Raw genomic sequence first — 11,692 nt, forward strand, 5'->3', positions numbered from 1 at the left:
CTAATTTCCATTCGTGAAATAACCCCAGTAAAAGAATAATTAAAAAAAACTAATAGAGTAAAATAATCTAAAAATATTTGAAAATTTTAATGAGAAAATAATTGGTAAGAGTAATGTTAATTCAATATCAAAAATTAAAAAAATTAGAGCAATTAAGAAGAAATGTAATGAAAATGGTATACGAGAATTATTTTTTGGATCAAATCCACACTCATAGGGCCTACTTTTCTCACGATCGATTAATGTTTTTATAGATAAAAAATTAATTAAGATTATTAATATTAAAATAACGATTATAATTATTAATGATAGATAAAAAATTATTATTATTATTTATACTAAAAATTTAGATTTTTTGATTGGAAGTCAAATATAATAATTTATATTATATAAATAAAATTATCTTCTTCATCAGTAAATAGATAAATATAAAAATAATCATACTACATCTACAAGTGTCAATATCATGCGGCAGCTTCAAATCCAAAGTGATGAATTGAAGAAAAATGCCTAATAATAGACGAATTATTATAATTAAGAGAAATGTAGTACCAACAATAACATGAAATCCATGAAATCCAGTTGCTATAAAAAAACAAGTTCCATAAATAGAATCTGAAATTGAAAACGAAGCTTCATAATATTCAAGAGCTTGAAGTAGAGTAAAGTAGATCCCTAGGCCAATAGTTCATATAAGTCTTTGAAGTGCTGAGAATAGTTATTTTCTATTAATCTATGATGAGCCAAGTTACTGTAATACCTGAAGATAACAAAATTAATGTATTTAATAAGGGGATATTTATAGGATTAAAAGTATAATTGATTTAGGGGGTCATATTATTGCCAATTCAATATTAGGAGAAAGACTATTATGGAAAAATCTTCAAAAAAATGAAATAAAAAATAAAATTTCAGATGTAATAAATAAAATTATCCCTCATCGGAGCCCGGATGAAACTTTTAGAGAATGCAATCCTTGGAGGGTTCTTTCTCGTGTAATATCTCGTCATCATTGAAATAAAATTAATAGTATAGAAATTAATCTAAAAATCAATAGATCAATTGATATAAGTGGAATCAAGAAATAAGCCCTATTAATAGATTTAATAAATTAAAAGAAATTAATAGTGGTCAAGGCCTTGGATTTACTAAATGAAAAGGATGATTTTGAGTTGTCATTAATGAATTTCTCTAGCATAAAGAGTAATAAGAATAGAAAATACATATGCTTGGATTAAGCTCACTGCAGATTCTAAAATTAGTAATAAAATTTGAATAAAAATCAAAACATTAATTGTTAGAAAATTTATATATTGACCTATATTTCCTAATAAGGTTAATAATAATGGCCGGCAATTATATTAGCCGTTAAACGAATGGCTAATGTTATTGGGCGAATTAAATTTCTAATTAATTCAACAATTACTAAAAATGGCAATAAGAGAGCAGGGGCTCCATGGGCACTAAATGAGCTAATATATTTATGTATTAAAGGTAATGCCAAAGATTATAAAAGTTAGTCATAATCTTAAACTTAAACTTAAAGTAATAGGTATATGGCTGGTTCTAGTAAAAATGTAAGGGAATAATCCTATGAAATTATTTAGTATAATAAAAATAAAAATTCTTAATAAATTAATGTTGATCTTTTTATATTTTGAGGAAGCAGGATTTTTAATTCTTTATGAATTCTTCTAGTAAGAATAATTCAAGATATATTATAACGAGAAGGAATAAATCAGAAAAAAGATGGTAATAGAATCAAACTTAATATAATTCTTAGCCAATTTAAGTTAAATAAATTTGTAGAAGGATCAAATGAAGAAAATAAATTTATTATCATTTTCAGTAAGTTTTTAGGTAAATTTAAATTTTAAAATAAATTTTATTATTAATTTTAGGCAAATAAATATAATAAGTTAAAATAATAATAATAATAAAAATTCTAATTGTGTAAATATATAAAAATGATCAACTTAAAGGAGCTATTTGTGGTATTAAAAACTAACGGGGCGCAGATATTTTTAACTTGACAAGTTAATGTTTTATAATAAAACTAAGTTTTTCATTAGAAGTAATTTTTTAGTTTACTATAAATTGATTTAAGAGATCAATGCTTAAAATTTCAGCCATCTAATGTTAATTATTTTTTAATCATTTAAGAAAAAAATTAGAAGAGATTCTTTCTACTACAATAGGTATAAACCTATGATTGGAACCGCAAATTTCGGAGCATTGACCAAAGAAAATTCCGGTTCGATTAATAAATATATTTGCTTGATTAAGACGTCCAGGAGTTGCATCAATTTTTAGCCCAGCTGAAGGTAAAGCTCATGAATGGATGACATCTTCTGAAGTAATTAATAGGCGAATGTAAGTGTTAAAAGGAATTACTATTCGATTATCAACATCTAATAATCGAAAGTTGAAGTTATTTTGTGGAATTATATAAGAGTCATAATTGAAATTTTGTAAATCTGAATATTCATATGTTCAGTATCATTGATGTCCGATAATTTTAATAGAAAGGGCAGGTTTATTTAGTTCATCTATAATATATAATAATCGCAGAGATGGCAAAGCAATTATAATTAAAATTATAATGGGTATAATAGTTCAAATTAGTTCTATAGTTTGGTTTTGTAAATCGATGGTTAAATTTATTTAATAAGTAAGATAATATAATTTGACTAATTAAAATTGTAATGATAATTAAAATTATTAATCTATGATCATGGAAAAAAATTAATTGTTCTATTAAGGGTGAAGTACTGTCCTGTAATGTTAATGTTTTTCAAGTAGACAATTCTAAAAAAAGATAAACTTTATATTAAGAGCTTAAATCTTATGCACTATTCTGCCATTTTAGAATTTAGTAATTAAAGGGATTTCATTAAATCTATGTTCAGCGAGTGGTAGTGATCTTAATCATTCAATTGAAGAGGAAAAATTTAAAGTAGTTAATGTTTGTCGGCTAAGAATTAAACTTTCTCAAATAATATAAATAAAGAATATTAATCTTAGTGTAGAGATTAATCTACCGATTGAAGAAATGATATTTCATTTAGTAAAAGAATCTGGATAATCGGAATAACGGCGAGGTATTCCTCTTAAATCCTAGAAAATGTTGAGGAAGAAAGTTAAATTTACTCCAATAAATGTTACAATAAAATGTCTTTTTAAAAGTTTATTATTGAGAGTTAACCCAGTAAATAACGGGTATCAGTGAATAAATCCTGCAATAATTGCAAATACTGCCCCTATTGATAAAACATAATGAAAGTGGGCAACAACATAGTATGTATCATGAAGAATAATATCAATAGATGAGTTAGCTAGGACTACTCCAGTTAATCCGCCAATAGTAAATAAAAAAATGAAACCTAATGATCAAAGTGTAGTTGGTTCAAAATTTAATTTAGTTCCATAAAGTGTAGCTAATCATCTAAAAATTTTAATACCGGTTGGAATAGCAATAATTATAGTGGCAGAAGTAAAGTAGGCCCGAGTATCAACATCTATTCCGATAGTAAATATATGATGAGCCCAAACTAAAAATCCTAAAAGACCAATAGCTAATATTGCATAAATTATACCTAAAGTTCCAAAAGTTTCTTTTTTATTTCTTTCTTGAGAGACAATATGAGAAATTATTCCAAATCCTGGAAGAATTAAAATATAAACTTCGGGGTGTCCAAAAAATCAAAATAAATGTTGATATAAAATAGGGTCCCCCCCTCCGGCTGGATCGAAGAATGAGGTATTAATATTTCGATCAGTTAATAATATAGTAATAGCTCCCGCAAGTACGGGAAGAGAAAGAAGAAGTAATAGAGCAGTAATACCGACAGCTCAAGAAAAAAGTGAAATTTGATCTATGGGTATATTATGAGGCCGTATATTAATAATTGTGGAAATAAAATTTGTTGCCCCTATAATTGAAGAGATTCCCGCTAAATGTAAGCTAAAAAATTGCTAAGTCAACTGAACTTCCTCTATGAGCAATATTAGATGCTAGTGGAGGATAAACGGTTCATCCTGTTCCAGCGCCTTTTTCAATAATTCTTCTAATTAATAGAAAAGTTAAAGATGGCGGTAAAAGTCAAAAACTTATATTATTTATACGGGGAAAAGCTATATCAGGAGCACCGAGTATTAGAGGAACTAATCAATTGCCAAAATCCTCCAATTATGATAGGTATAACTATAAAAAAAATTATAATAAATGCATGGGCTGTAACTATTACATTAAAAATTTGATCATCACCAATTAATGATTGAGGATTTCTTAGTTCAATTCGAATGATAAAACTTAGAGAAGTGCCCACTAATCCAGATCAAAGCCCTAAAATAAAATATAGTGTACCAATATCTTTGTGATTAGTAGAGTAAAGTCATTTATTCGGTAAATTTAATAAAGTGGCTGAAATTTTAGGCGATGAATTGTAAATTCATTTATAAATATAAATATATTTCTTTATTAAACTATATAGTCTATAGGAATAGGATTTTAAGATGCAAGCTTAAAGGAAATTTAAATTGGTTTATAGTTTAAGAATTAGGAATAAATTCTATTGTTAACTTTGAAGGTTAAAAGTTTTTTTAACTTAAATTCTTTTTTAAAAAAATAAAATTAAAAAAATTATAAGTCCTATAAATGAGATTATATTAGTTAAATAAATAAATAGATTTAACTTAAAAATATTTTTAGAGTGGGAAATTATTTCTGTATGATTAATTATTAATATAGGAAGTGCGATTCGAATATATATGAAAATTATAATTAAAGTTGAGATTAATATTAATAATCTTAATATAAAAAAGTTATTATTAATTAATTTATTGATAATTAATCATTTAGGTAGAAATCTAAAGAAAGGCGGTAATCCTCTTATAGATAAAAAATTAAGAGAAAAAATGAATTTAAAATATTTAAATTCATTTAGAGAATAAAATAATTGTGTTAAAGAATAGATTTTATTAACATTTAAAATTATAATAATATTGATTGATAGGATAAAATATATAATAAAAATATATAATAAAAAATTTGTATATTAATTAGTCTTGCAATTAATCAACTTATATGATTAATAGAAGAATAAGCTAGAATTTTTTGTAGATTAATTTGATTAAGTGATTGAATTCTCCCAACTATTGAAGATATAATAATAATGATAGAAATAAATAAGGTAATAGAGAAATTATAGGAAATTATAATTAAAGGAGCAATTTTTTGCCAAGTTATTAAAATTAAAGTGTTATTTCAATTTAATCCTATAATAATTTCCGGGAATCAAAAATGAAAAGGAGCGGCGCCTAATTTTATAAATAATGCACAATTTAATATAATTATTAGAATATTATTATTAAAAAATAAAGGATTAATATGTAAGTTAAGAATAATTCTAAACAGTAGAATATTTGAAGCTAAAGCTTGGATAATAAAATATTTTAATGCTCTTTCTGATGAAAAAATATTTTTAGAATTGATTATTAATGGAATAAATGATATTATATTAATTTCTAATCCTATTCATATTGAAAATCAAGAATAAGAAGAAATGACTAATAATGTTCTGAAAATTAATGTATTTAAAAATAATAATTTATAAAAATTTAATAATTAAAAAGAGAGAATAATCTCATAATTGGGGTATGAGCCCAAGGGCTTAGCTTAGCCTATCTTTTTATATTTAAGTATAAGAGGTATAAAAGTTTTTGACACTTTAGGAAATAGTTTAATTCTATTAAATATAAGTATTAATTATTATTATATAAATAATTGTACTTAAAATATTTCCTTATTAATTATTATTATATAAATAATTGTACTTAAAATATTTCCTTATTAATTATTATTATATAAATAATTGTACTTAAAATATTTCCTTATTTATAATTATTATATAAATAATTGTATTTAAAATATTTCCTTATTAATTATTATTATATAAATAATTGTACTTAAAATATTTCCTTATTAATTATTATTATATAAATAATTGTACTTAAAATATTTCCTTATTAATTATTATTATATAAGTAATTGTACTTAAAATATTTCCTTATTTATAATTATTATATAGCGCTTAGGTTAAGATTCAGGTTCCTAGGCCAATATTCAACTCCTGATCAGTAGAGTTTTCAATTCAGCCTGGAACTTTTTCTAGCACCAAATCATTGCATAAGCGAGATTCTGCTACGAACTCAGGTCCCTAGGCCAATATTCAACTCCTGATCAGTAGAGTTTTCAATTCAGCCTGGAACTTTTTCTAGCACCAAATCATTGCATAAGCGAGATTCTGCTACGAACTCAGGTTCCTAGGCCAATATTCAACTCCTGATCAGTAGAGTTTTCAATTCAGCCTGGAACTTTTTCTAGCACCAAATCATTGCATAAGCGAGATTCTGCTACGAACTCAGGTCCCTAGGCCAATATTCAACTCCTGGTCGGTAGAGTTTTCAATTCAGCCTGGAACTTTTTCTAGCACCAAATCATTGCATAAGCGAGATTCTGCTACGAACTCAGGTCCCTAGGCCAATATTCAACTCCTGATCAGCAGAGTTTTCAATTCAGCCTGGAACTTTTTCTAGCACCAAATCATTGCATAAGCGAGATTCTGCTACGAACTCAGGTTCCTAGGCCAATATTCAACTCCTGATCAGTAGAGTTTTCAATTCAGCCTGGAACTTTTTCTAGCACCAAATCATTGCATAAGCGAGATTCTGCTACGAACTCAGGTCCCTAGGCCAATATTCAACTCCTGATCAGTAGAGTTTTCAATTCAGCCTGGAACTTTTTCTAGCACCAAATCATTGCATAAGCGAGATTCTGCTACGAACTCAGGTTCCTAGGCCAATATTCAACTCCTGGTCGGTAGAGTTTTCAATTCAGCCTGGAACTTTTTCTAGCACCAAATCATTGCATAAGCGAGATTCTGCTACGAACTCAGGTCCCTAGGCCAATATTCAACTCCTGATCAGCAGAGTTTTCAATTCAGCCTGGAACTTTTTCTAGCACTAAATCATTGCATAAGCGAGATTCTGCTACGAACTCAGGTTCCTAGGCCAATATTCAACTCCTGATCAGCAGAGTTTTCAATTCAGCCTGGAACTTTTTCTAGCACCAAATCATTGCATAAGCGAGATTCTGCTACGAACTCAGGTTCCTAGGCCAATATTCAACTCCTGATCAGTAGAGTTTTCAATTCAGCCTGGAACTTTTTCTAGCACTAAATCATTGCATAAGCGAGATTCTGCTACGAACTCAGGTTCCTAGGCCAATATTCAACTCCTGATCAGTAGAGTTTTCAATTCAGCCTGGAACTTTTTCTAGCACTAAATCATTGCATAAGCGAGATTCTGCTACGAACTCAGGTTCCTAGGCCAATATTCAACTCCTGATCAGCAGAGTTTTCAATTCAGCCTGGAACTTTTTCTAGCACCAAATCATTGCATAAGCGAGATTCTGCTACGAACTCAGGTTCCTAGGCCAATATTCAACTCCTGGTCGGTAGAGTTTTCAATTCAGCCTGGAACTTTTTCTAGCACCAAATCATTGCATAAGCGAGATTCTGCTACGAACTCAGGTTCCTAGGCCAATATTCAACTCCTGATCAGTAGAGTTTTCAATTCAGCCTGGAACTTTTTCTAGCACCAAATCATTGCATAAGCGAGATTCTGCTACGAACTCAGGTTCCTAGGCCAATATTCAACTCCTGATCAGTAGAGTTTTCAATTCAGCCTGGAACTTTTTCTAGCACCAAATCATTGCATAAGCGAGATTCTGCTACGAACTCAGGTTCCTAGGCCAATATTCAACTCCTGGTCGGTAGAGTTTTCAATTCAGCCTGGAACTTTTTCTAGCACCAAATCATTGCATAAGCGAGATTCTGCTACGAACTCAGGTTCCTAGGCCAATATTCAACTCCTGATCAGTAGAGTTTTCAATTCAGCCTGGAACTTTTTCTAGCACCAAATCATTGCATAAGCGAGATTCTGCTACGAACTCAGGTTCCTAGGCCAATATTCAACTCCTGATCAGCAGAGTTTTCAATTCAGCCTGGAACTTTTTCTAGCACCAAATCATTGCATAAGCGAGATTCTGCTACGAACTCAGGTTCCTAGGCCAATATTCAACTCCTGGTCGGTAGAGTTTTCAATTCAGCCTGGAACTTTTTCTAGCACCAAATCATTGCATAAGCGAGATTCTGCTACGAACTCAGGTTCCTAGGCCAATATTCAACTCCTGATCAGTAGAGTTTTCAATTCAGCCTGGAACTTTTTCTAGCACCAAATCATTGCATAAGCGAGATTCTGCTACGAACTCAGGTTCCTAGGCCAATATTCAACTCCTGGTCGGTAGAGTTTTCAATTCAGCCTGGAACTTTTTCTAGCACCAAATCATTGCATAAGCGAGATTCTGCTACGAACTCAGGTTCCTAAGCCAATATTCAACTCCTGATCAGTAGAGTTTTCAATTCAGCCTGGAACTTTTTCTAGCACCAAATCATTGCATAAGCGAGATTCTGCTACGAACTCAGGTTCCTAGGCCAATATTCAACTCCTGATCAGTAGAGTTTTCAATTCAGCCTGGAACTTTTTCTAGCACCAAATCATTGCATAAGCGAGATTCTGCTACGAACTCAGGTTCCTAGGCCAATATTCAACTCCTGATCAGTAGAGTTTTCAATTCAGCCTGGAACTTTTTCTAGCATTTAATCAACTCACAGGCGAAAGGATCGCGAGGGGAAATTAGAGTTGTGTGGTAGCTAGAAAAATGAAATTTTATCAATGAGCCCAAAAAAATTTTTAAAAATCACGAAATTTGGGTAATAGCAGTAAATCTCCTTTGAAGAGGCGATTTTTTGGGGTTAAAAAACGAAAAAAAATGGCAAAAAATTGCAAAAAATTGCAAAAAAGGGCTTGTATAGAATTATCCAATCTAGTAAATATGGTCTATAAAAAATCTTAGTTAAAAATTTAAAATTTTAAGGGCAAATTCTTAGTAATGTGGGTGAGAGCGTCACATAGATAATTCCATCAAAATTAGCCTTTTATCAGGCACCACATTTAGATGAAAAACCTTAGTTAGCAAGTTTTGCACTTCACGGTACCATTGATTTTTGCAGACTTATAAATTTGGACAAAATAAAAAATGCCAATGGGCAATTTTGACAAAAGGCGAATTTTCCATTAGTGATTTTTATCTTGTAGTAAGGCCAATTTTTTATATTTTAGTAGGAAAAAATTATTTGGTCATGAGGTTGAACCGGCCAAAAGTTGAAAAAAAGTGTTTCAAAGTGCGCAACTATATAAATATTAACATTGAATTAGATTAACATATTGAATTTATTGAAATTTTTATATTTATTAATTTCTTATGATCAGATTAATAAAAAATTTCACAAAAAAAAATAAAATAAAGAAACATAAAAACAATATGATCGTTAGTACCTTATTAGTTATTTGTCTTCAAATTCTTATTAGTCAATATGATAGAGTTCTATTTGATATAGAGGAAATAGATATGTACTAGCAGAAATAATTCAATAATGATTATTATTATTTATTTTATATTTCGTATATATTAATATATAATAATATTTACCTATCCTTTTTTAAATTATTTTTCTAATATTAATAAATATACTTTTTATATAATTATAAATATTAAAAAAAAAAAAAAAAAAACTACTTTAAATAATAATATATAAATTTATTATATGATAAATAATATATATAGGGATACAAATTATTTAGGATTATTATTTTAAATTATTATTTTAAATAGAAAATTACTATTGCGGTTTTTTTTTTAATTTTAGGGGCAAATTCTTATGTTTGATTATTTTTTTTAATATTTATGTAAAATTTATTAAGTGGGCTATTATGATGAGTATAATTAATGAGTCTAGAAAAAAATAAATTTCAAAAAAAAAAAAAAAAAATCATGGAAAATTCATTTTAGGGGTAATTTTGATCCAAAATTTTAAAAATTAAAATTTTTTGGATTTTCACAGATTTTAGTGGAGTTTTTTGACCCCCCCTTTTAAAAAAAATGCAAAAAAAAATCAAAAAAAAAAAATTTTTTTTTAAAAAGTGAGGGAGGTTGATAAAATAGATTTTACCCTGGGGGCAATCTTAATTATAAAGCGAAATTTTTGGGATTAATATACGATTTCTATATAAAATGGGATGGACAAATTCTATAGGTCGGGAATTTGTCTTTTTTTAATATAGAAATTTTATTCAAAAAATTAATGATTTTTTTACTAAAAAGAAGGGAAATCTTAAGGTATCAAAAAAAATAATTTTTGAATAAAAAAGTTATATAAAATTTTGGAAAATTTTGTACTGTCTTAGGCCCCCAAGATTAGTATGTCTAGTAGATAGGCGGGATTTTTAAAAATTGAATATTTTAGTTCATTTTTTTATATAACTTATGAATTATATGTAAGTTTTGATTTTTAAATAAATCGTTATGCAATAAAGATGATTAAATATTAAGGAAACTTAGATTTAGTAAAAAATTTAAGTACTGACAAAATTTGTGCCAGCAGTAGCGGTTATACAAATAGTGCATTATAAAATTTTTAAGCTTTAATTAATTAGTTTATTTAAAATATAAGTAAAAGTTTATTAGGTGAAATTTTAAATTATTAATAAAATTTATTTAAAATTAATGAAGTTAGGAAATTTATTTTTAAACTAGGATTAGATACCCTATTATTTTAAATGTAAATATAGTAAGCTTAATTATTAGAAGTTATGGTCTTCAAAATTAAAAAAAATGGCGGTATTTTAGTCTATTTAGAGGAACCTGTTTATTAATTGATAGTCCACGAATTTAATTACTTTTTCTTTAAGTTTATATATCGTCGTTAAAAATATTTTTATTGAAATTAAATATTTAGTTGTTTTTTTAAGAAAAAATTTCAGATCATTATGTAATTTATGAAAAAGATTAAATGGGTTACATTAAATTAATTTATATTGATTTATTAATATAATTATTAATAATAAAGCGGATTTAAAAGTAATATTAATTAAATTATTAATATGATTTAAGCTCTAAAATATGTACATATTGCCCGTCACTTTCACTTTAAAGTGGAATAAGTCGTAACAAAGTAGAGGTACCGGAAGGTGTATCTAGAAAGATCAAATTAGAGCTTATTATTAAGTATTTTATTTACACTAAAAAGTTTACTGTGAAATTCAGTATAGTTTGAATTTAAAAAAATTATTTTTATTTAAGTTATAAATTTTATTGAAATAAAAATATTAGAGTTTTATTATTAAATCAAATAATTATTTTAATTATAGATTATTAGTATTGTGAAAGAAATTTTTTAAAATTTTAAAAGAATAATTTATTTTTAGTACCTTGTGTATCAGGGTTAATTAAATATAATTTATTTATTAATAATTTTCTCGAATTTAAAAGAGTTAAATTTATATAATTTTTATTGTAAAATAAATATTATTAATATAGATTTAGAGGTGAAATGCTATTCGATTTTAAATATATCTAGTTTTTTAAGAAAAAAATTTAATTTTACTAATAATTAATAATATTTTTATTTATTAATAAGTTATTTTTATTGGGTTATATTTTAAGGGATGAGCTTTTAAATAGATAATTATAAATAATAAATTTATTAATAAAGAAATAGGATTAGAAATT

General features: G+C 27.0%; 1 pseudogene; it reads right to left on the reverse strand.

Moving 5' to 3' along the window:
* Nucleotides 1-2,139: 2,139 nt before the first annotated feature.
* Nucleotides 2,140-3,975, reverse strand: LOC132695952 (cytochrome c oxidase subunit 1-like; annotated as a pseudogene).
* Nucleotides 3,976-11,692: the final 7,717 nt, after the last annotated feature.

The sequence above is a fragment of the Cylas formicarius genome, unplaced genomic scaffold (assembly GCF_029955315.1).
Source record: "Cylas formicarius isolate icCylForm1 unplaced genomic scaffold, icCylForm1.1 PGA_scaffold_172__1_contigs__length_11973, whole genome shotgun sequence".
In the NCBI taxonomy this organism is placed as follows: Eukaryota; Metazoa; Arthropoda; class Insecta; order Coleoptera; family Brentidae; genus Cylas; species Cylas formicarius.